We start from the raw sequence: 27,117 nt of genomic DNA on the forward strand, positions 1-27,117 counted from the left end.
GCAAAGACAACCAAAAGAGTATACTCATTGATTAATTAATCCTCAGCTTTTATGGACTCGTATAATTTGTCTCCAATTGCGTAATATTGTCTATATTACAACCTCATATAATCTGCGAGGGCAAGAGGATTGTTCGGCCAATATAAGCGTATCCTTTCTTTATATTTTTTTTCTTTCCTGAGAAGTTTCCCAGTTTACCCCAAACTACTTACGCTACTCGTCTCCATCCCCTTAGAATCCCATAGCAAAGCATCCCTCAAAGACGCCTCCAGTTGAAGTCCTCTGTACTTAACCTCTGCTCGCCGGCCGTACAAACACCGAAAGAGGAAAGATTTTCCATCTCATCCCACACCTCTTATTTAGATGTTATATACTATTATGTGTTTGCAATATATACGTCACGCGGGAGAAAAAGGGACAAAGAAGAATTTGCGCGAGGAATGCGATCCCTTTTTGAAGCTCCCGACGCTGAGCACACACGCACACACATACAAAACTTAAGCGGAGGGTTTTGGTTGGTGGGGTTTTGCGCTCCTATCCATTTTTTTCACTTTGAAAAGGACTCAGATAAATGGCTTCACCTTTGAGAGTTTTCGGTCGCAAAGGCAGGGGTGGGGGCGGGAGGGGGAGAGACATGGAAAGAGGGGGAGGGTTGGGTAATTTTTTTTGAAAGAGTAAGGTGATGTGGGACGTGGGGGACATGGAGGTATTTCTCGTGTTTCGAGGGTAGTACAGGGGGTAGAGGTTGTAGTGCAGGGGTGGGTTAAGAGGCAAATGCGTGTGCTGGGAGGGGATTGATGGAGGTGAGGGGTAGAATACCATTGTGCATTGGTGATTATTGTTGCTGAGACTGCGTGGTAAACTTCAGGGAAGTTAGCTGCCGGACGAAGAGGGAAACGGTAGCCAGGGGAGACAAAGAGAAATGGGGACGGGAGCAAGTGGAAGAATGATTGCTCCGTGGCCCGGAGATGCTAATACTTTTTAGAAACCTTTTGAACCCTTCTGTTCTGCTTCGCTCTTCTCATCCACCTCTCCTTCTTGTTAAGTGGAATTCCCCGTCTTCAGTCAAGAACACGAGAAAATATGTTTTTATGTTTTACTCTAGTCGGTTAATTGCCCGAGAGGATGACTGCTTGAATCATAAGAAAATCTGCTTCTTTTATTTTTTCCAAGTGACTTTCATTTTAAAACTTAAGATTTTTATGGTGAGCAATAAAAGGTTTGAGCTGACGGCGGTGAGTACGGTCCGCAACTGGTGTCTGTCAGCTTAATTACTGGTGGATGAAATATGCCTGACTAGTTTGCCTGGATGGATTTTAATGGACCTTCGCGTTATTCCCGGTTAATAAAACGAAGTGCATTTGGCCAAATGCGATTCGCGGAGACATGAAAAGGGAGAACCAGATATTATTATAACTCATGGTGCTTTTTGTTACTAAACTGTTATAACCTTGAGCATATTTGTCTGGTGGTAAAAGTTACACAAGTATTTTTATAGTTTTAGCTATTGGCGAACGGATGCAAAGTTTGTGTTTGTTACATACGTCATACATTGGATTTGTTTGCTCAACTTGTATCGTCTTGATTTTGGACTCCAAATGATGGCCTTTAATGACGACTGGTTCGTTGACAGTAATACCAACCATATTCATGAGCTTCTGCTTTACAAACTATCGAAAATGTTGACGATTTTAATGAATAATAATATTAAATTTTATGTTACTAATGACTGTCTGAGTTTAAGAAGAATCATCTTTACCTAAATATCTTCGAATAGTCAATGTCCAAATATTATGATTTTTGTTAGCATAAGTACACATAATTGATTTTTGGTGTAGCCCACAGCAGTGGAAGATTAGTTGATTTTTTGTTATTTTTCCCTATGGACAAGTATTTCTCACGACAAGGAGCCTATTCATGAGTTGACCTTACTGTCAGAGGCCCAGGCTTTGAAGCCGTACCACCCACTCAACCTTCTCTTCCTGACCTCTACCGAATTCGTAATCTGGTTCACCCTTACTGTGCCCCTTACTGGATTTGACTTATCGACTACTTAGAGCTTTCGCACTCTCTGTCAACGTGTCCGTCGGAGCTTGCGTGAACAATTGATTACTTCGTGAAATTTTCACGAAAGTCATTTCCGAACGCGAAAGAGTGCGGTTATTTGGTATAAATATTTAGTTTGATTGAATGATGATGAATAGCATAAAGAATATCAGTCATGTCACCCAGGAAACATAGCAATCATATCTTCTACAATGAGTATTATCAAATGCTTTTTATCGAAGAGCAAAGCCCTGACTATCAAAAATTAATTGAAATGATAGGAAATTATTGGCTTTTTGGAGGGTGGCTTTATAGAATCGATTCATTTTATGATGAAAAGCTATAATTTTGTAATTCTAAAGTGTTTTATTTAGGCAAGATCTTGGTTTCAACGGTCCTTATAAGATCCTGATTATGACGTTGAGCGTTGAAACCCGGATCGTGTCTAAGTAAAATACTGTGGAATCACAAAGTAAGAGTTTTTAATTATTAAATATAGCGGATAAAAATATGATAATGATTTAACTGCCTTGAATAAAAGAGAGCACGTGAGCGCACGCTTATGTGATTATGGTCCTTAAAATCTCTCTCTGGTGATTTAAATAGTAAATTTTTCAGCTCCGTAAAATTCTGTGCAAACCACAGTCTTAAACCTAAAACCGCTATTTATCCTTATTTTTAAATTTTAAACCTTGATTTTTTAAAATATCCATTGGAATTTTATTCGGATATGCTTTCCGTTATTAAAAATTTAGTATTTCATAGCTTTGTACAACAATACACCTGATTGTATATATCTTCAGGAAAATATGTCTATTCTCAATTACCTTCTTTTCTTGCAATTATATGCATAAGTGCACAATAGATCCATATAATGAGTGATTAAGATATTTTAGATTGATAGTGATTTAAGTGGCGCCGAAATGATTTAAGTTTATCCTGAACTACATGCCTCTTCATCCGCTTTTACTTATTTCGATCGGCGGATGCGGTAAAACGAGTAAATAAGTTGCGCCTTCCGCCCTGACTAATTCACCTCTCATAAAACTAAATATGGATCAGATATAAAATTATATTTCTCGAAACGGATTTGCTTCTGTCTCCTGTAACGGTTTGCAACTGAATTTCACGGATCTCCTGACCCAAACAGAAGTGGATTCCTGCGGACGTGGCGACGAGGCCAAAGGAGTCGAGGAATAAAAAGGGAATGGGAGGACTTATAGTTTTAAAAGGCCCATCCACCAAATGAGGCGAAGGAGAAGGAGGTTTCGGGTGTGGGGAGGGGAGACGTTTCTTTTGCTTCTCTCTGTTGGGACATTGGGATGGAAAGTTGGGAAGGGTGAGCTCGGGAGACGGAAGACGATTGAGAGCAAGGAGGGACGGAGTGTGGAGCGGGGCAGGGGGAGGGGGCGTAAGGGGATAAAGGAGTGAGGGAAGGGAAGGGGGGTATATTCCACGCGTCCGACTGTCTGATTCGTCTTCGTCCTTGGAAATATAAATGCGATGTCGGGTATTCGACCCCAGGGGCGGATGTCTGGGTTTCCGGGCACCGAAGACGGTGGCAGGGAGCATGTGGGAAGAAGTGGGGGGAAGATTGTGTGTGTGGGGCAAAGAAAGGGTGCACAGAAGGGAAGGAGGGGGGAAGGGTCTGGCCAACACCCACCCTTCCCTACTTGGCTCCGTTCCCCCCTCTCCCTCGTGTCATTTGGAAGGGATAAGGGTATTGAGGGAGAGGGAAGTGGGTAGGTTAGGAGCCGCACGGCCTCCCTCGCATTCTTTTGTTTATTTTTCGTAGAGGTCTGTCTCTCTCTCTTTCGACCCGACGTGGCCGAATTGAGGCCCTTTAAACCCCGCAAATGGGTTGGATCCGTATAAACTAGTTGGGGTGGTGTTTTCCCTAATAATGCAGTCTGAAGGAGCCAGAAGGTTTCGTCCATTCAAAGCCACCAATTCTTCCGTCTCTCCTCCTTTCTAACCACACAAATTGGCTACTTCAAAATTTCTCTGCACATGAATCCCTCTATTTGGTCGCCTTTCGTTCCAAATTATATCCTTGACAGCTTCCATATCTTCTATCCTTCATGTTTTGGTGTCTGCAGTCGATCCTTGTTGCTCTCCTATTTTTCCTTGCTGTGGTGTAATATAATTCTTGGCAGTTTGATTATTTAGATGGCTTAGTAATAAGCATAACGATTTATGGCATTAATAATGTAAAATTCGATCCCATCTCGTATTAGTTAATATTTGTTCAGTCAATTTAGGTTTGTCAATTTTGTATACAATGAATACTGTTCACTGTAGAGTTGTCATACTATGGAAGTAAGAATAAACTGTATTTAAGTAATGAGGGGAGAATTGATATTTTATTCACTCCCAAATAATGAAATAGACGATAACACCGTATTTATTGAAGGGCTGAGGGATGCATACATTGATTTAGGCTATACAATGCTGCTTGCTCTATCAAAGAATTATAATGTCTTAATTTTACCGTTCTTTCATCTCCTTTCGGTTTTTCTTTCTCTCCATTCGGTCTCTCCCCATTCATTCGTTTCCTATTTATTTATCTACTTTTATTCTCAAACATCTTCGCATTGATAAAGATGTGGTTGTCGTGCGCCTATATATTTTCAAAATGAATGCCAAACGGCTTGTCAGCCAAAGATTAGTCGAGTTTATAATATTAAACAAAGGTAAATAACAATATTATCCCATTTATATAAATTCTTTTCCCACTGTTGTTAATTTAGTAATTTACCTAAACAGTCAAGCCGAGTGACCTGCGATGGCATTGTGATCAGTATTGTAGCGAAAAGCCCCACGCTTGCTTCGCTTCAAGAGGAAAAAGATACAAATGTGCAAATCATAACGATGGCGTGTAGAAGAGGGGATACTTTCATTATCTGTGCCTATAAAATTCAAAATATAATGATCAATTATCTTCATAATACCTTTCAGGAGTTGTTTCTTTCTCTTGCTGGTTGTTATTATAATATTTTAAGAGAAAGCGTACGAGTAAAGACAGTGTAAAGTAATTTAAATAAAAATGCTTTTAGTTTGAGAACTTTTAAAATCCGAGTTTCCAAATAATTGTTCTTGCAGCATTAATTTTTTGGAAGCCTATTACATACGTTTTATTTATATCGTAAATTAGGCGGTTAGATACCTTCACAGAGAATCAAATATTTATCTCAAGTACATGATATCTGTTCAGTAAAAATTTCATAGGGAAAAATCCCTTTTCTAATTTCTAATCGAAATTACTTTGTAAAATTAGGCCTTTACAAAATATGCCATTTTGCAACTTTCGACGAAAATACACGTGTTGAGTCGTTCTGGACACGTGACCATTTTTCAGAAGGTTTCCGTTTGGGTTTTGTTGGTGCCTATGTGCATATAAATGATTAGTTTTTGTGAGCACGATATCTAAAAGACTATTTACTTATCCTGATTAGCATAATTTTTTACGCTAGCGTTTTTTTTTAGGAGTAGAAGAACTCATTAGTGTTTTACCACAGTGCACTGCACTGCAGTAAACATAGTTTCCCTGTACTAATCGTCTGCAGTAGGTGTAAGGAAGGAGGATTTAATTCTACAAAAAGCTTATGTGTATTCTCTGGCATAAAAGTGATTGATAATAGCAAATAGCGGTTTTTTAGAGTATAAAATCATCTCTGTCTTTCAGCTCTTGGAATTTCCATATAAGGGAAGCCACTCTTCGGCAAAATGATATCAGAAAGGAAAAGCAAGCAGGAAAATATTGACCGGGTCTGTGAAAAAAATATGATAGTATTTATCAAAGAAATCTAAATGCGGTGGTATATTTCCACACGCTTCACATTGGAAAGAGAAAGCCTTTTTGGATTAAATTAAAAAGAAAATTATTGACCAAAAGCGATAATATTATATCTTGTTAGGCTCAATGTGCACAATATTTATGAACAAACCTTGTCGAAGAATCAAGATTGTCTTGCTTAAGGTGTATTATACTTCAACTCATAATGACATGCTAGGGACTAGTTATGATTCATTGGTGATAACTAGAAAATTTCAAGTAGGGGTAACAAAAATATGGGGATGGGTAACGTGGTAGATGAACCGAAATTTTATTGTCAAAATTCCATGTGTCTCCGGATTTAAATGCCAAACGCTGAAAACTATTAGTGTGAAGTTACATACCACAATTTGTTGAGCAGGGATTGTTTATGCTCTTATCTTAGGTTATAATATTGTCACTCCTAATATAACTCACATTTTTACAAATTTCGTTGCTCTTCGGTTTTACCAACCATTCCCCATTCAAAATTACATTTCATTCACGTCCATCTTACGCAACTTTTTTTCTCTTTCCTAATCTCCATACGGTGAAGTTCATTCACGCTTTCGAAATCTCTGGGGGTTGAGAAAGATGACTTCCAGTCTCGGACTTATCCATTCTAAATCCGTAAGAAAGAGGCTATACACTTATGTGTGTGTGTGTATATATATACACACACACACAATATTTGATTATTTTTGATCCATTATTTTTGCTCGCATAAATTGGTAATATCTATTTGGGACAATGAAGAACTGCCTATGCTCTTCAATGTATTTTGATTTCTCATTGATCTAAAACTAGGCAGATTATGTGCTACAAAAACAATGCAATGTTTTCGTTGATAGCCAATAATTGAAACATTTGCGCGTTTATTAAAAAAACGATTTACTAACGCAGACTGAGATTATTTGCAAAATGATGATAAATTAACAATTCGTAATGATAAACATGTTTTTACAATATAAATATTCTACTATTCTAAGTTAATTTTCACAGTTAACTCTCGAAAACGTTCATCCTACTGCAGTTTCACTAATGAGTAGATAATTCAGTGCCATTTGTTGTGCTGTTAAATGGTTGGTAGATGAGATATAGTTAGTTTGGTCTACAGTTCACGTAATTGAGTTCAATTAATAATAATTACGTAATAAGTACTTAATATGTTTGCGTTACTGATGAAGATTTAAAAAATGAACTTCATATTAGTTCTTAGACACAAGGAAATGGAGCTTAGTTTTGTCGCCAATTGGAACACGGAAAGAAGAGAGCTATTGCCGAATATGATCATAAAAATATATTTAGAATACTGATCTAGGTATTATCTTAGATATTCTGGTGCTTCGAGGAGTTACTGTGCTTTACACTTTTCCAATTATAACGGTTCGACGGATTGGAAAAATTAAGGTGTCTTAGGAAGTAAGATTGTCCGGAAATATCTTCTGAAAAATAGAATTAGAAATAATTACTTATAATTCGAAAGGCTCTAAAATTATGGGAATGGTAAAGTAATGAAGAATGGTAATTAGAATACCTGTACTATCCATAAGGTTCATAAAAATAAAGCCACTGATTTGAGTCGGTAGAATCCCGGATTACCAAATCAATTCATTCCAGTTATTCATAGCACTTCCGTCGCACATGGGGAATGTAGTATACCAATCATCTGCCTTCGATATTAAGGCATCGCGGATCCTTTGCTGGGCCTCTTCGTATAATAGCTGTTACTTATACAAGTCCACTGACCTGCACCGTTCCATCCTGTGTTTGACCACCCGGGCCCCCATCAGCTGTTTTCATTTTCAACCTTTTAATCGGGATTTTTCACACCTTTATTTAGTGATAAATACTTTAAATACTCAACATATTACATTATTACCTGTTTACTCTGGTTTATATCTATATAAGATCGAGATATTATTGTTTGAAAGAAAAATAAGCATTTTTATAGATAGTTTAGCTTGATCTCATCCATATACTTTTATTTAAAATCGTGATATAGGCCATCAGCTTTGATGCTGATGTGATACTGCTGGCATTTTGATTTTATAGTTTAAAGGTTCTCTTCCATTCCCTAGACACCTTTTTCCAACTTCCGAGGCGAAAATAGAATGCAAATGTGGTCCACCTGCTGTATATGATCCGAGGTCTATCTGTCAAATGGATACAAGGATTTTTTGGTAGACTTGAGGCATGTGTCAAAGATAAATGTGTGTGATAAAGATCTGTCTAGACGAAAAAAAATATTTAAGACGGCATGTATTTTTCCTTTGTCTTTACCCCGCAGTAGCTACCGTCATTTCAATGTTTTTATTCTCACAATGATATCCTCTCAGAAGTGCGTCTGCTGTGACAATTTATGACGCCTCTCAGTGATTTCACGGCCACAGTGGTCCTGGTGCTCTTATGGAGTAAGATGCTAATTTTGAAGCAACGGCTGCCCGTCTATGTTATAGCTGTAGACAAACCGATCAGGCACTAATTTCTTCTAAGTTTGGGACTATTAGTCGCATGCTCATTTTATATGGTGACTATTGCTTATTTTAATTTTCACCGCGGAATTAACCATTGTAATTTTTCTATGTTGTTTGAATGCCATAGCTTCAAAAATGTTTCAATAAAGAAGTAATAATTGACCTTCAACCTTTAAAACGTCTTGGCAATTACTGGAGTATATGAAATATCTTCCGCACCCGTCTGCAAAAAATAATAATGAAATATTGCCTACTGATTTTTGATCCAATTTAAAAATAAATAAGCTAGCATATCGATGAAAAATATCATTTTCATTTGCACTTCGGCTAAGTCAGCGTTGTCTTTTCGAAGAATTCATGGTTTTGGGCGCACCGTTGCGACTGAAATATCAAAATAAAATACCGGATTTGTGGTCAAGTTTGCTAAAATAATATCTTTATCTAAGAAGAAATATACTGAGGTATTCTATTTATTTTTTTATATAAATTTAGGAAGGTTACTGGTTTTCAACCTATAGATTTGCTTTAAAAGGTAATACGTGATTCAGAGCTGTCACCATATCTCTTAGGCTTGATTTTTTCGATTGCCCTGTGAACAATTTATGTCATTGAACTGACTAGATTTGATTGCAAAAATCGATTGATTATTCTTAGTAAAATGCCAATTTTAGAAACATGATTTTAATGGCTAATTTACAAGATATTTTTCAATACTTTTAATTCTGTATTGTTTCTAAACGTTAGTTTATACGATGCCATATTTCGAATCCCGTCCGTATGTACTGTTCTCTAACAAATCGCGAGCATGATTCGCCACGCGAAAATGATGCCGTAAGTGCTAATAATATGGAAATATTCCCTCGCAAAATATCGTATTATTTTTTAAATTATTTGAGTTTTAATTTTTATTGCAATGTACGAATAGCGGACGACTCCATTAAAAGTTACTGTCGCGGTATACTATATCCCGCAGTTCTGGAAATTTTAATTTTGAAGATATCAATGATAACAAATAAAAATGCAATGCGATAATAATAATTAAAAATCTTTGAAAAATTCAATAATGTAATAACAAATGTAGAGTAGACATTATGATTATAAATGAAAGACAACCCCCAACGACTTATCAATGCCATATGTCTTGAGAAAAAAATTTTTATGGTCGTTCTGTTTGAAACTTGGGATTTGGAGGAACTATAAACTTACGCAGTTCTTAAGATATTGCTTTTACTTTTACCATTGAAGTCTTTCTAAACTCCTGTAATTCTTTTTGATGCTTCTCAAAAGTTAGACTATTTATTTATTTCTCATTACTTCTGTCATCTGTTCAGTGCAACCATTTTCATATATCACTACCGTTCTGATTGGATTCTTTGCAAATGTTTTTTCTAGCTTTGAACAATTTTGTTATGTGACTGTCAACTTTTCCATTTTCGTAAATGACTCAGTCGATATTTTAATGCTTCCAATTATACTGTGGTTCTTTAACCTGTAGAGGATGACGTCACATATATATTTACAAGTGATTATACCATAGCAAGTAAGCTCCTCTTCGGTTTTTTTAGCAACTTGAAATAACTACAATCTGTCCATTCATCGATCCACCTCATTATATTTTTTCTCGAAGGCATCTGATGTGAGTCTTTTAACCTTTGCACTCTGAACTTTGTTAATAAAGCATGTAACACCTAAGTTTAATAAGAAAAATTAGGCATATCCTTCCTTGTTTCATTTACCTTTTATCATTTATACTTGTATTTGTGTCTTTTGTGAGCCTTCCCTTAGCCTACAAAACAAACAAAACTTTAGTTATGCTCTTTTATTTGCAATGATATTTCCATTTCTTTCTCTTTCACAAACGAAACAATATCTCCCAGTGAATTTATTTTCCTCAATATTTAACTAAAGATTCATCATCAACTGCCTTATTCTCTTTTGAGACGGAATTAAAAATTTACCTAACATGGATTCTATTTGGCCTCTTTCCTCAAGAACCTTGTTGAAAAACCAACTTACTTAATTTTTCTTTCATTTATCATTTATCTATTTCAAGTTCAATGGGTATATTTTCTATTACAACTACTTGAATTGCATTGCAGCTCATAATCTACTCGTATTAATGCTGATTCAATATTATTCTTATCTTGTATGTCACAACCTTGAATTGAATCTATTCCTTATATTTATTAATTTTTTGTATATATCTTTCCATCAAATTAAATTTTCATCCATGGCTTAGAGCTTTTTTCATATAAACACATCTAAACTCTGGAGAGAATCATTCTCCCCACTACAATACGCCTAATGGCTTAGTTTAAGGTGGATTCTATTTTCACCCTGTACTATTTTCAAACCCTTCGAAGTCCCTTTTAAGTCTCGAAACTCCATGCCTTATATTTTGTATTTTCTTAATAATCTTAGAAATAATTGTCCATTATCTCCTCCCTGAAGTATATTAGAAGGTAGACATTGTTTCGCTCGCTACTCTAAGCTTGCTAAGTTTAACTCTCCACACTATTCTGCACTATCACTTATTCATATACCTCTACTCTGCTTTGCTAAAACTTATTATTTAGCCATCATTCGTGTCTTTTCAACTTCGGTTTCTCGCAAAATTCAGTCTGTATTTAAGTCAAATCAAAAATAAATGCTAAAAGACCACCTAACCATATCAAGAAAAAATAGGCATTTCATCGAAGAACTAGATCGGTGAAATCACATTGTTGCTATTGAATATTATCATTTTGTCTTGGCTTTGAAGTCATATATAAGTTAAGAACTGTAACATGTTAAGAAATGGGTAATAAAGTAATGACTTACAACTTTTAGCTGATTCATGACACGAGATGCGCGTGCCCACCTGTCACTATATTTGTAGAGTCTATACTTCATAAAAAAACATCCTTTTTAAGTGTCGAGAATAGCAGTTATCGGAAGTATGCGATTGCTCGCAAGATGTATTGACCCCATCGATGATGATTGCGCAAAATTTCATCTCGAGCGCTCTCAAAATTTACCCCGTCTACCATTCATCCGGCTCACTCCCTTCTTCCTTAATCCGTATTCTCTGACACAGTGCAAAATCGAAAGGTCTCCTATCCACGCTGGAGATGCGCTATTTACGATTCGGCATGTGATTAGAACGTAGGGGCACATACAAATTACACTAATTAAAAATCGTGAGAATTTTTTTAGCTTAATGTATCCCTTAGATATGTGATAAGGAAAGATATTTGATATAGAAATATGAAATCGTGTCCGTAAATGCTGCCGTTTTTTAAATTTTGTACTTCAGTTGACACGGTGATTGAAAAAAACGTCTGAAATGTTATAATAGTTAATTGACAAGACAAACTTGTCCACCGATTTCCATAAAATTCTGAGAGTATATCCGTGGAGATTAATACACGCTCTAAGTCTGTAGGATCGGACAGCAGTGAAGCTCTAATTGCGAATAAACAGTGAACACTCAGGTGGCAGTAAAGATGCTTGCATAAAAGAGTAAGGCTTGTTAACGCCTTGTGATATTACGTATGTACATTGAGAAGGCAATTAATGATATCAAGGAAAAGAAAAGAATTGGTGTATTAGTTCAAGGAGAAATGGAAAGTATACTGCGATTTGTGGACTACATAGCAGCTCTACATACTGGCAGAGAAGAAAGAAGGCCTTATAAGGTTACATTAAATATGGAAAAGGGGTCCACTAGAAGAGTATGTCATTAAGATAAACAAGTCTAATTGAATAGTTATGGCCTGCATTAGAAGTATAGGGAGAACATCTCCAAGTAAGACTAGCGAACGACAAACTGGAACAAGTGGAGCAGTTTTGCTATTTAGGCAGCAGTAATGCTAGTGTTGCATAAAGGAAGCAGGAGAGACATGGCGAAAAAGGCTTTATATAGGAAGCTACTAGCAACGACAAACAGTGGTAGAGAAGGGTAAAGATTCGATAATATTCGTTAAGATGCGACTTGTTGATAGTTTTACATGAAGTCTACTTTTCCATGATGTTGAAATGTTAATATTAGGGGCAGCAGAGGGTGAAGATCGTAGGCGATGGAAATGCGGTGCAGCTGAAGAAATATGAAAAATATGTACAGGTTAAATAGAGAGAATAAATGCCTCAAAGAGTTGATTAGGGGATAAGCTTATGGAGGAAACCCACAAGAAGAGAGAGAGAAATTGATTGGGCACATCCTGAGACACGATAGTTTTCCAAAGACCAAAGTTAAAGGAACTATGGAGGGTAGAATTGCGGAAGAAAGTTTGATATGAGCTAGGGTAAGAAGATAATGGAAAATATCAAAGCAAGGAGCCGTGAGAGAATGAAGGGATTAGATATACTTATTTTTTATTTATATTTTTATCATAAACAATAGTACTCGTAGTATAATCTCCATCACATATGCAATACAAATAAATACATACAATCAATACAACTTACAACTACAGACAGTCTTTATCGTATACCTGGATTTGCCTGGAACAGGATATTTTGAAGAGCTACTACAAACCCAACCTCGAATTGATAACTTGTGATGACGTTGCGTTTTATCTATACAAGTGTATTAGGAGAATACATTTTGTTCTGCATTTGCTGAGAAAGAATCCCCATATAGTTAAGGGTGAGGCCATCGAGCCTTCTTTTTAGTCAACGAACTTACCTAGCTTAGTCTTCCATTTTGCTAAAACTCTTCTTTATGCTTCCGCGCCGCACCCTCGCAGTTCATTCTCGTCCACGTCGCATATGTGACTACGCCTCCTCTTTCATCCCATCACCCCTCATTTCCTCCATCCCCGTAGTGAATCACCCACTTCCACTCCCCCCACCCTCCTTTCCACTCCGTCTCCTCCCCTCCTCCCGCCGTCCTTCTTCCGTCCTCATCCATCTTCCTTTCCACCTGATCTTCTCGCGCCCATCCGTTGCCCCCTTCCTCCTTATGCTCGACATTCCTTTGTTCTTCCTTTCTGTGTTTCCCTCTTCGTACTTTTTTTAGTGTCTCACATCCTTCCAATGTCCCTTTAACCTGTCCCTCCTGCTGGTCAATCGTACCATGAGTTGTCCATCATTGTGTAAAAATTTCCGTTCACATGATCATTTAAAATTCCGCAGTTTTCTGGGTTTTATTTTCTCGTGAATAAATATGTGGCGTTCTGGAATGCGTACTTGCTCTCTAAGATCAGTTTAAAGTTTGCTTCAAGTGCTTTTGTCCATGTATTTCACTGGTCGCCGTATGGTTTGAATTATCCTAGATGCCGTTGTTAAACGGATCTTACGAGCCTCCTTTCGGCGTATGGGTTCTTGGCGGACCTCAAAGAATTCTTGTGGCGTTACTAATATGGACGAATAAAAGTTAATGAATTGATTTTTTTTATTTTAAGAGCAACATTACAACAAATATTATGAAGTCTTCATAATATTTTATGTAGTTTTAGCAGTGCAAACTCTAATGATTTCTAAGATATTTGATGCCATTTTAATATTTACATTTTATTTAGCGGTTACGTCTTTCCAAACTTGAAAAAATAACACGGCGGAAAATGAATTACATCGAACCAGTCAGCGCACACGCAGATTGCTATTTTGAGGATCTTCAGATATCCTACTTTTTGGACAGCTTATAAAAGTCGGAGAAACGCTGGGAAAAGTGTATCGAGCTAAATGAAGATTATGTCGAAAACCAGGAAAAATCTACTCCAAATAATTTGATTTTTTTCCATAAGGAATTATTTTATGGCCCACGTATAGTCCATCCAAAGCATACCTTAACCGGTAAAACATCAGTATATATTACAAAAATAATACTGAATTGAATAATACTGTAATGAATATTGTACAGTGCACAACGTACACAATTCATGTTGGAAATGTGTTATTACCCCAGTCGTACAACGGTAGAAGAGATTACCTCAATAAAATTTGAGAGAATAAGAGTAGAACAGATGGATTTAGGATGTCATTTTTTCCACGAACAATAAGGTTTCAGAATAACGTTGTCCAACCGCGGTAGGGTGATATTCGGTTCAAAATTAGTCCGGCGGGCATTCACCCTCTGCCACACTCCCTATTGATGGTTTGCAGGGTAATAAAATATCTAAATAACATTAATATGAAATGATTGGGTTTTGTTATACGTAGTAGTCCTTCATTATTGTTTATTTTAAAATGACTCCTCGGGAACTTCATTCTTTACATTTTCATCATATTGTTTTTCATGAAAACCATTGTTAGGTATTCCTGAGTTTGTACGATAGTACTCGTATTTACTTGTTTTCTTTTTCCTTTTATTTTTCCTATATGAAGTTTTAAATGAATTCGTTGTCTCGCCTACTACCGTATCCATATGTGCTTCATCTTCATGTGGCCCCTCTAATTATTTTTTAGCATCTTCTCGGTTTTCCTTTTTGTGCACATAATGTTGATTTTAATTAGGTGGTTCCCCTCCCATGGAATACACCTTGCCGTGGCGGAATGGCTTGTGCGTTCCGATTACCTCTAGAGCTGGGCTGGCGGGAGCAATGATAATTACTCCTGGTAGGGTCACCCAAGAAGGTCAAAACACTTTCGAGACGTAAGAAGGGAAGATCTGTGTCAACAGTTAGAGATGAGTCGGGTAAGATAATAGCTGAAACAGAAAAGATTCAAGAGAGATAGAAGGAATACATAAAAGAACTGTATGGTAAAAAACTTAGGCCAACAAGCTTAGACATAGAAAGATAGCATGACGTAGATGAAGATAGCTTAGGTCCAGGCGTACGATACTCGACAATGAGATAGAAAGAGGGAGCATTAAGAGAGGCGAAATCAAATAAGGCCATGGGGATAGACAAAATTCCTGCGAAACTACTAAAATGTTCAGGAAAATGTGGGAGGAAGTGTCTGTATGGACTAATTCGTAGCATCTATGAGGAAGGAATCCGGCCGCAAGACTTGTGAGATCGGCGTTACTGTTACCAAAAAGATAAAGGCTACATCGTGTGAGGACTACAGAACAATATATTTGATTTCTTTAGCATCCAAAGATGTTCTCGGGATGTTCAACTAAAGGATAGAGAGCAGGGCAAATAATTACTTAGGGGATGATCAGTTAGGGTTTAGGTAGGAGAGAGGCACACGCGATGCTATTGTAGTAATGAGATCACTAATCTTGAGGAGTTTAGAATACAATCAGATTGCCTGTTCGTTGATTTCCAGAAGACGTTTTATAGAGTGAACTAGGAGAAATCAATGATTGAATTGAAGAAAATAGGAAGAGATTTTCGGGACAGGAGACTAATCCACAAGCTGAACGTCTCAGACTGCTCAGGCGCAAGTGAGGGACGGAGAGTCCGGATGGGCAGTGTTAGTAAGAGGTGTAAGGCAGGGTTGTCCATTTTCACCGTTGCTGTTCAACCTGTATGTAGAGGAAATGATCAAAGAGGCATGAGAAGAACCGGAAGTAGTAATGAAAGTCGGAGGGGAAATCGTAAAATCAGTTAAGTTTGCCGATGACCAAACTTCAGTTTGTCAGTCAGCCGAAGGGCTGCAGGAATTGTTGAGTGAATCGGAAATTCAGTAAGACATATATTAAATGAGAATCAATATAAATAAAAAAAAGGTTATGTAATTTTCCAGAAAGAGAGAGGCCAAGATTAACATTAAAATTGGATGGCAAAAACTAGAGTAGGTTGAACAGTTTACGTATCTCGGAAGTGATTTTGGCCGAAATGATCAAAGTAGTAGGGATGTAAGGAGAAGAATTGCGCTAGGCAAAGAAGCTTTCGCCAGACGGAGGGAATTGATGACCGAGACGTTGATCAAAAATGTTTAGAAAAAAATCCTCAAAACTTTTATGTGGAGTGTAGTTATGTGCGGCGCGGAAACATGATCACTAAAGTAGGAGGATAGAGGTAGATTTGAGGTTTTTGAAATGTGGGTGTGGAGAAGAATGGAGAAGGTGAAATGAACCAAAAGGAAAAAAATGAGGACGTGCTTGGTATAGTGGGTGAGAAGAGGGGATTGTTGGTAGAAATCATAGAGACAGGAAAAATGTACGAAGGGCGTATTGATTGGCAGTGGGATGCTGAAGACTGTGATAGTGGGGAGAATGTTAGGCAAACGAGGAAAGGGCAGGAAAAGGATAGGGATGTTGGGCATGAAGAAGAGAGGAATGAAGTATATGGAGATGAAGAGGGGCTTGTTGTAGAATAGGAAGTTTGGTTGTGTTTTGTTAGGAGAAGCAAAATATTTATTTGGTAGACGTGTCCGTTCTAAACCTACCTAACTGGTAGATTAGCTAATGATAAAGCATAGTTTTTGAAAGTTCATTCTTTATTTTTACTTTTGCTTCCGTTTTGATCTTTCATGAATCATACAACGTGACTCTTTGCTATTATTGTGTATTAGCTGAATAATGGTACACACGAAATGCCTTTAATCAAAGAGCAAATTTAATAAAAAAACGGAGAACTTTGCATAGGATCAATGGTCAAAAATCGAAGCACAAATGAAAGAAAAAGGTTATATCCTTGATGAAAATTCATTTTATAAAACATGCGTAGAGGAAATGTAATAGGATATTAGATGTGCTCTTTCACATTGGTTAAACTACATTGAATGTGTGGAAAAGCAGTTTCCTTTGGGAAACGTGATATGGGATCAGATAAGTTGATACGTTAGCAGATCTAATAGTTGCTTGAATTGCTGCGGTTGGCATGTATGTGCTGGAAGTATTTTAAGAAACCAGAGTGGGGGTTCTACCTGACACACAGGGGCAATGACTGTTTTTTCATTGATCTTACCGCAATTACAGAATTATCAAAGTTAAATTAGTGATCAATAGACCAGTTATTTGATCTTTCTTTTCAAAATAACCATTTAGACCATACATATTAACTGCATAGAATGAAGACAATGAGGCTGTGTTTTAACGGCTTACCTGCAATCGTACGACATGCCACCATATCGTGTAATTAGAAATGCCGATCTTTCGTCTGCTTAAAAAAATGTACCCTACCAATGAATAGGGGAAAGCAATAAAGCAATGGGTGTAGCGATGGGCTAGTGACCGGGGGACTCTGGTTCGATTCCTGCTGACGCTTCTGGGTACCCTCGGTTCCACGCAGCTATGTTATCTTTCGGGTCTCAAATCTTCCTGGGAAAAAGCAGGTGGCAGAAGGAAAGCAACTAACCCTCCCTGCCTAGTAATACAAATTACACACACGTCCTAGTATTAGCATGTGGATAGATGTGAGCTATATACTCATCTGTCAAGCCAACCTTCGTGTTGTTAACTGTGGTTTTCTTTATAATTTGAAAGCAAGTAATTTGGAAATAACAATATTATTTTTAGTCCGAAATGTATGTATTTGTCATTAAGATCTTAATGTTTTCTTCATTTTATTCGTTTCGAACTCTTTGAATGTGTTGAAATTTATTAAAATGAATCACTAAAAAATAATGGTCCAAACTTTCGTTAATGGAAGACATTGCGTTAGAAGAGAGATAATCGTAAAGTAAAATCTAAAAACCCATTTTTAGCACAAAGTAAGCTACATCTATAAAGTTAATCTCAACGTATTGCTCTTAATAATGTTGTTCTGTTGTTATAAATTATAGCTATTATTGTATCTTTGCAAAAGAATGCCATTCAAAACTGCCCCTCAATTTTGAATGCTACACAGCTCACGCGACTGAAATGGGTTGTTGTCGTTGCACCGCGTCCGGCAAAGTGGGGTCAGCGATATATACTTTACGACCATCCCCTGTCAACTATTTTCCTCGCCTGCCGAATTGTTGCGTGGGGAAGCGATTGTTGTCTCTGGCCTTAGGCACAATAAACAGAATAGCAGCGCGTATTTGTGATCAAGGAAGGGTGATTCTCGTGACTTCAAAGGCAATGGTGACCTACCGGGAGTCTATTAAAAACTTTTTCCCAAGAGGGAAGTTGTCACTTAGCTGTCCAATCACCCAACCTGACCCCGATATTAATGCCGAAAGCCCACTCGCCCACCCCCTGTCCATACCGAAGCCATTTTCATAAGCTTCGACCTCCCTATTCTTCGTGGGAGAGCTTGTCACAACGCCCATCTCCATTCAATTGAGATCAGTTGGTGGGTGCATATGCAGCGGATCAAAAAATAAAAAATGAGAGGAAAAACGAAGAAACGTTTGAGGCCAGCTACATAAATAGACGCTAATTTTTTCAAAGCCACTTGAATAAATTCCTGCGGGAAACTTCAAGTTAAGTTGAATGAAAATGGTTATGAAAGCGATTTTCAAGAAGTCGAATGTTTTAATTTTTTGGTACAATGCTATTTTAAAACAACAAAAGAACAATTTTACATTATATTAGGGTTTCTCATTATATGAACTTTCGATGTGCATATTAGCAATATATTAGGATTGAAAGTAATACCGGTAATAAATTTAAACAAAGTTTAAAATAACATGATAATAATGGTTAAATTTTTCACCCCATTCATCATTACTTACGTCCAAAGCTTCTTTAATTTATCGCCAATTCAATTGAGATAGTTTGTATTCAAAAATTGATTTTGTATAGTAAATTTACAGGACTAAGTATTTCATTATTTGCAAAGCATCGCATTATTTCTCATGCTTGTCGAAAGAATTCTGTCATTATGGGGTGATTGAAATACTGGAATAATCCAGAACAAATCTCTACGAATCATTCTCGCATACCTGTATTCGATTCTGTGCTGATAATTTTGAATATGCTTTTGTAAAATGAGAACGCGACCTAGATCCATCAAACGAGTGATGTACAGATCTTAAGTTATGTCATTGGATAACGATGCAATAAGAATGGATCGATGAATAAACGATATTTAATTCTCTGTAGCGGCATTGGGAAACCTGCCAGCGGTATTCATTGTGTGCCGTAAGGTATACAAGTCTTATTTAACTCCATTATTTATGTGACATTACGGGGTATTTCTATAAATAATCGTAGCATAATTGTTCATAATTGTCAAATAACAGTGCGTTATATACGACTGGTATATTTTTAGTCATAAGTGACTTCAAAGGCACTGTTAGTAGAAAAAATAACCCTGTCAGCAGAGATAGATATGTAATCAGAATTTTAGAATAGTCATGAGTTGAAATAATATTTTAGTCTACTATTCAAGAAATATTTTGCTGCACCCAGGATAGAAGTACTCTCCCCCTTCTAAACCCTCTATCAATCATGGACTCAATCCCCTAACACCCCAATGCACATTATACCATTTTCTAACTTTGAATACTTGCTTCCGTCCAATAAGCATAATATTACTTTCCTCTCTATGCCTCGCGTATATTCTACCCTCTACAACAGTCTTCAAATTTATATGGCTGTGCAATATCTCTGCATCCACTTTCATTGCCTTCCAATTTCTCCCAGCGCCCTTCTCTCTTCTTCAGTGTGCAGAGAACTTCTTCCTTTATCATTGTTTCTGCCCATTTTTTCTATTCTACTCGACATCCGCATCTGGAAAACCAATCTGCGATCATCATCTTGATTCGATTACCAAAGTTCTGGGTTATGCAAAAATACAATACCATACACCCTATTAAAATTTTCACCCAAAGCTATTTACCCAATGAAATTTTTCCATTATTTTCCTGCTCCATTCCCATTTTTGTCTAAAACACTACCGAATGCACAGTTATACTTAGTATATTTATATCTCTAACTTTATAGATTCATTTTGCCTTCCTTTTCTCATAACTTTTTTACCTTTGTTTACTCATGGCTTATTTTCATGTCCTACCTGTAACCTTGTTTATATAATTGTATCAGTAATTGCAGCAATCCTTCAGCTGGCCACTGACTTTAAAAATATTATCATCCATGAATCTAATTCCTTTGAAGAGAGTCAAATCACTTAATTTTATTCTTATCTTCTGCCCTTCCTATGCCTCCCTTACCATTAAAATTACCATACCTACATATTACCGCTTTATCCACCACTTAAAATCCCGTAATCATTTGCTTAAACTTAGGATGTCCATTCTGTAAGTCTTTAATTAGCTTATCAAAATATAACATGCGCACTGTAGAGTTCTTTCTGTCAGACAGTGCTAAAGTATTATATTATATGTTTTTTGGCTGTTTTTTCAGCTTCATGTCAATCAGTTTGCGATATTACTCCTTCTTTTTGCTTTTTTCGTGAAACTTTTTGCTACTATTCAAACAATTAAGGTGAACTCCTGAGCCTTTCATCGTATCAGTACACAACTGCCAAACCTTGTCAACTGTGCTTCATAGTGCAAGACTGGAAGAGGTATTTCAGATCGTTTAAATGTCCATGGAATCAAGATCATCAAATCTACGATTGGTTATCGCCTCCGCTGTCTCTTTCTACTTTTTCCCTCGCATTAATTTTTTATCGCGATATCCTCCCGTCGCTTGCTAACTTTCACCGCCCAGCTCTCCGTTCGCACCTTTCCCAACCCTCTATATTCCTCCCCTCCACCATCTTCCCTCCCCATCTGATGATCCCGACCAATTCCCCTTCCCTTAACCCTTCCCTCCCCCTCACACCTCACCGCCATCCGTCCGCTCTTTCCTATCTGTGACCGGAAAATCAATCGACCAGCGAGGCACATGGTGGAGAGGTAGACTTTCGACGTCAAAACTAAATAGCGCGTCTTTTTTTCGCTCCATTCTCTTTTTCCCCACCCACCCAAAAATCCTCCCCCATCCCTCTTCTCGCCACCACCGCCAATCCGGGAAAAATGTGAGGCCGCGACGCGAAGAGATTTTTTTTTATATTCACCTTTCTCTCTCTCTCTCTCTCTCTCGTGTACACACAAGAGTCCCGGCCGTCGTAATCAGTCGAGTCTTACTCTATCTCTCCCACGCAGCCACCCTGGGGCACATGTCCGCACCCACACATCCGGCTTTCCTCTCTCCCGCACCTAAGCATCCTATCCCGTCCCGTACCATAACCAATCCCCCGCTGAAAGCTCGATTTTAAATTGATAGGGGAAAGGTGAGTACGGGGGGAGAGATGGTAGGATAGTTGAGAGGGGAAAGGTAAACAAAACTAAGTAGAAAATGAGAGAGTGTGTGTATGTGTGGCGGGAGGAAATGAAACTCTCGGGGCTTTATAAAAGAGCTCTTATCCGAGGATTTATTGTGTGCCGGTAAAACTCAAATGGCATCATTACTATTGCAGCGTGGGAAAAATCTATTCCTCCCGGGCGACAAGAGGCGGGAGTGGGACGGGGTGGAGTGGGGGTGGGTAGGGTGAACAAGAGAGACAGGGAGAAGAGGAGAAGCGAGATGGAGATTTTTGGTGGGCAGGTGTCAGAAAATAAATTCCTAAAACTTTTTTTTAAATCGAGCCAAGGGAATTCCTTTGTTTTTTAAAATTTTTTCCCTTTCTAAAGAGGGTGGTGGAAAGGTGGTGTAGGGATTGGAAGAAGGAGGAGTTTTTGAGTGGAGTGAGGAGTGGGGGAAAATAAAGCTCTGAGAGTGGGAGGGTAGGAGAAGGGGAGTTGTGGGAGGAAGTGGCGCTGGGCGGTGTCCTGGGAGCCGCGGTACTGTTCTATGCCGTGAGGACCTCTCTCGGTTCCAAATTGAATCACAATGCGCCCGTCGATCGTTCGTTACCTTGGTTCCGTGTGCTGTGATCGCGAATGCTGGGATTGGAGAACAGTGGCTGCACATGGGTTGAAGGGGGTGAGGGGAGCGTAAACGGCTGGAAGGGGGGTTCGGCACCCTTGTGTGTGGTGGTGTGTGGGGGCACGGGGTGGCTGGATGAGAGGTAATGGCGCTCGAAAAGATTTGCTACAAACGTATGTGCTCTCATGCCAACAAAATTGCAAAGTATGTTTATATTGCTACTTTACGGGAATAGATAATGAGCTTTTTGAATGGATCTGATTTTCACTACCAGCCGTGAAATGGTCCCTTCATTCGCCGCTACCCCTGTACCAAATGGTGGCGGGATATTTTCCCATAGCGCGTGTGAAAAAGGTTTTGGTTTGAACTTGAAAAAATGTATCGTTCAGCTCTGTTGCCGCTATAGCCATTTTCATATGATTGCCAAACTGGATGATGTTCAAAAGGGCCATTCCAGCCTCTGTAGTCATCATTTTTTACTATCGAGTGCGGTCGTTTGTTTAAATGACTCGAATCGTTTACAAAAAGAACAATTTCTCCCATGCTATTTACATTCGATCGAAGCTATTTAACGTTCATGCGTGGTTTTCATAACCAGATTGTTTTTCGCATATCGGGAAATGTAGAGATTTATTTGTAGTTTGTTTCAACTCCGAATTGCGAAAAAACTTTTTCATAGTTGAAAGTCCAAGTTTTGAAGTATTTGAAATCACATCTACATCTACTTAATACTCCGCAAACCGCCGCAAGGGCGTGTGGCGGAGGGTGTTAGGGCACCACCCGTAATAAGAAAAAAAACCGTATGCGAAAGCCACAAATTTGTAGCGTCCGCAAACAAAACATGGTATGTATTCATGCAAAAACCCATTTAAAGAGAGTATGCCTTCATTATTTGGGAAGATGTTCATTGACGATGTGTATTATTGGATGGCTATTCTATCTTCACTTCTGATGATTTTAGGAGAGGAAAAGGGAGTTTAAAATTTTATCTGGTGAAACATCAATTACCAGAAGCTACAATCCCACTCTGTAATGTGTACGCAAATTTTATGATTTTTTTTAATGCATCAGTTTTTCTGTTTGGGATATGTATTAATATATATGTATTATCTGTTTGCATGTTTTACATAAGCGTGCATTTTCAAGAAATATGATATACATGCTTGTAATGCTATTTAGATGCACCGTAAAACCCATATCGCGCCTGAAATACCACCTGAAAGTACAGTGATATTGATGATGGACCTTTCATTCCCTGTATTCTTTGTAGTCGCTCCGTTGATGTGGAAGGACGATCAGGAGACTTTTAAAAGATCCCTGAATAAAAATAATCATGAGTGTTACCATAATAATCTCATATTTTAGGCTTTTGTTTTCCATGTTTTTTGCAACCCGTGGGAGTGAAACGGTATAACGCAAAGGATTTTAAATCCATTAAAAATCAGTACAGGTTGCACGCAGTTTTATAGGTCTCATTGAGTCTATGGGTATAAAATATTTTAGTTTTTTTATAGTGAAAATACCTTTTTTATCATGTTGAAGACCACCTGTGGGGCATACCACGGGGATTTCACCGCAGGAAAATACCACGGGGCGAGTGAGTCTCATTTCGACGACTACCTATTCAGTATCAAGGATATCACAAGCCTTCTGACCAAACTTTGACTCCTCTTGCTCGTTGATTTGATTGGAATATATTTTCGAGTGCCTGAAGTATAGGGTTATTCTATATTCGAAGGTTTTTTGAATTGTGCTAAAACAACATTGCCTAAGTTATGTATGCGAATTTTGAGCTACCAACTTTGACGAAAAATAATCAGCCGCTAACGAATATACCTCGGTTTTGTTCATCCGTACACGATATTTTTTTCTTTCCAACCAAATCCTTTTTCCATCTGAAAGCCATTTACTTAACTTACTGATTCAGGATAAAATATTATCGATTTGTAAAAGAGACTATTGTACATTGGAAACGATATTCGTCACCTCCTCCTTAACGGCATATATCGAGCTGGGATTACATTTCAGCATGGGAGGAAACGTTATGGGCTTATTAGAATAAATTTAATGTATTTTATTCTTTTTCTTCTTGAATCCATTATTTCATGTTATCTATATATTTCATATTTCATTTCATTATTTTCATTTCGTATTTCTCATATATCTTATTTTGCTTTATGCCGAATGGTAATAAGTAATGTGTGATTTCTCCTGAGTGATTAATTTTGACGCCAATAATGCGTCCTGGAGATGATTTCTCAAAGTAAATCGAGGGCAACGGAGATTTTAAAGACCACTCAATTTATTTAATCTCTTCGATGGAAAACGACCTTCTTAATGAACGTGCTTGCACCGAAAATAATAGTTTAATCCAATCAATTGCAAATGCAGTATGGCTTTGCGTGTATGGTTGTATAGAAATACAATCTTTTTGGATATGGAAAAATAATTCATTTTTAGCAGCACATCATTTTCATGAATGCAGAACGACGATATCTTTTGGTTTCCTAACAACAGCATCACTTTTAATGAGGGTTTTCAAACGGATGCTTATAACGAATGCCCGTCCACTTCACGTGGTCGATTGCCATCTTGGTCTTTTCACTTCCCCTTTGTTTGTTCGAAATGACATCCTGTTCATTCCTCCTTTCAAGGTAATTACGTCATTGTGCAGGGCTATATACGACTTACACTACTACTACAGTCATCAAAACTATGGTTGTGTTTGTTTGAAAGTGTGACCTTAAATGTGGTGTATTACTCAGGCATGTGTAAGGATTTTTCGAAAAGATTTTTATTGTAGAATTAGTGAATATGTTTTATCGTGTAAGACAAATTTTGTGCTAAAAAAGGAATAATACTTTGCATTGAAATGTATTTGATTCTTTAAATTTCTGTTCCAAAAAAAAGGAACTCAAGAAGTCACGTATCAGGTCTTTGGTCCATTTAATGTATGTAATGTGTATGATACAATTTCTTTGAGAATTATTATATTTTTGATTTTGGTCCTTAATGTTTTCGAAGAAACTATGGAGTAACTGATGATTTCATTAATACCTGTAGAAAACCATCATCAATATCACCGTATTTGTGAGGCGCACAAGTAATCTCTCTTGGCAGATCGTTTTTATCATACTTGGTCGGGAGCCAATATCCCCTCCTCGGTCAGATTCCATCCCATATCACACGTTTAGCTGCATAATTATAACAAAAGCTTTCTCTAGTCGGGACAACTGTCAGTGTCAGTCGCTCCAATCAGCCCTCCCCATTCCTGTGCACAATTTCTCATACCTCGCTGGACAATCAAGTGCCAGCGCAACGTCCCAGGAATTCTCCACCACCGCCATCAGATTAGGTGCTCTTCCTCCACCCCTTACCCCCGCACACCATCCCCAAACCTCCAATTCGCCGAAGCCATCTGACCGTTGAAGGACTCTAGCTGGGGGGATGGGGAAGTTACAGAGGAAGGGGAGGAGGGGGAAGGTATGAGGATTATGCAGCGTAAGTGTGATATGCCGGGAGGAAGAGGGGAGAATGGCCATTGTGAACGGGCGTGGGAAGGGGGGTCGAGGGTGCCTATCGGCAGGGAGCAGCGAGTTGAGGGGTGGAGGAAGTGGAGGTGGAGGAAGTGGAAGTTAAAGGCTCGCGGGGGAGAGGAACACGGGGGATGGACGGACAATGCCTGGCGGCGGTCGATAGAGGGCGCAGATTGCTTCGAAGTGCGTCGGGGTGAGGTGGGTGGCGGGGGATTGGGGGTGAGGGTGGGTGGGAGAAAGGGGGTTGGAAGGGTGTTTGAAGGGGGTACGTTGGGAGGGGGTGGTGTAGAAATGGTCGGGGAGAGGAAGGGATCGGTTTGATGAGCCCCAGGCGTGTCGCTGTGCCGCGCTAATATTCACGACAGGAGGATAGCCATCGGTTGCTCCCACCGACCCTCCCTCCCATCCGTCGTCCGCCTCTCCCTCACACACATTCACATACATACACCCACCGTGCATCCTCCCACACCATTTTCAGTAAGTCCCGCACACCCTCTCCCCGTCCCCATCGCCAGCTACCCTCCCTTTTCCCTCTTGTCCTGAAGTCCACTCCCTTCCCCTTTCTCTCTATCTCTCTCTCTCCACATGCATCGGCTTTTCCTGTGCTCCTCCCACCAAGGTTTAATCCCCATCTACGCGAATGTGGAGGTATTTTTTTGCTCTGGAAAAAGAAATAAAGAAAATGCAACGAGGTGAGAGGTCCACTTATGATCAGTGCTATTCTTGCAAAGAGGTGGAGTACGGCTTTTTTGGGAGTTTTCTTTTAATATTGCTCATTAGGCACAGGTGCAGTGGAGCAATGCTGAACGGAATTCATTTCTTTCATGGAGTAATGGAATTAGAATGGTATTTTTTCAAATGGCCAGTGAAGTTTTGTTTATCGATTGCTTTGTCTCTCCCTTCCAGGATTAATTGTGGAATCCTTCCTTTGTTGTTGTATTGGGCCAGTTTGTTAGCATCGGGAAATGAAGACAGCTTTGTACTTTTAATGATGGTAGTTTTCTGAGAGACACAGCTGATTTACGGCTGAACTTACTTTTTAGAACGAAAAAGCTCTCTGGTAGCAGTAAGAAAAGGGGTTATATTTCATTGCAACTTTGGTTTACTCTGACGGAACTATCATTTGGGCCACTTTTTTTTCCAAAATATGGGAATTATTTGATAGAATTTAAATTTGGTTTTCTCAGTCGAAAGATCTGTTTAACTTTCAGTATTGTGCATGTGTCGCAATTTACTCATTAATGGTTTGAACTTATTTAGTACCATATCCTGATAGCCATATAGTTTCATCCTTTGACATTGCTAATTCACTTGGAACGAGAATTGATTCGGGGAAGAGCGGTTGTAAGTTTTGATTAAACAAAAATAAAATTGATAAATTAGCAAGTATCTCCTAATGAACAAACAATAAAAAATTTCCACTAGATATTTATATAATCCACGACCGGTTTCGCCGAGCTACTTCATCTACGGGTCCTCTATCTACATCATTGTCTAAATCATCTCCACCTGAACATGATGTACTACAATTGTACAATACAACTGGATTAAATCAATATGTAATCGAAAAGTGTTATTATTTGTTTATAAATACGTTCAAATACCACTACATCACCCCTGAAATAA

Source organism: Hetaerina americana, unplaced genomic scaffold, assembly GCF_022747635.1.
Source record: "Hetaerina americana unplaced genomic scaffold, ioHetAmer1.1.p SCAF_5, whole genome shotgun sequence".
NCBI lineage: Eukaryota > Metazoa > Arthropoda > Insecta > Odonata > Calopterygidae > Hetaerina > Hetaerina americana.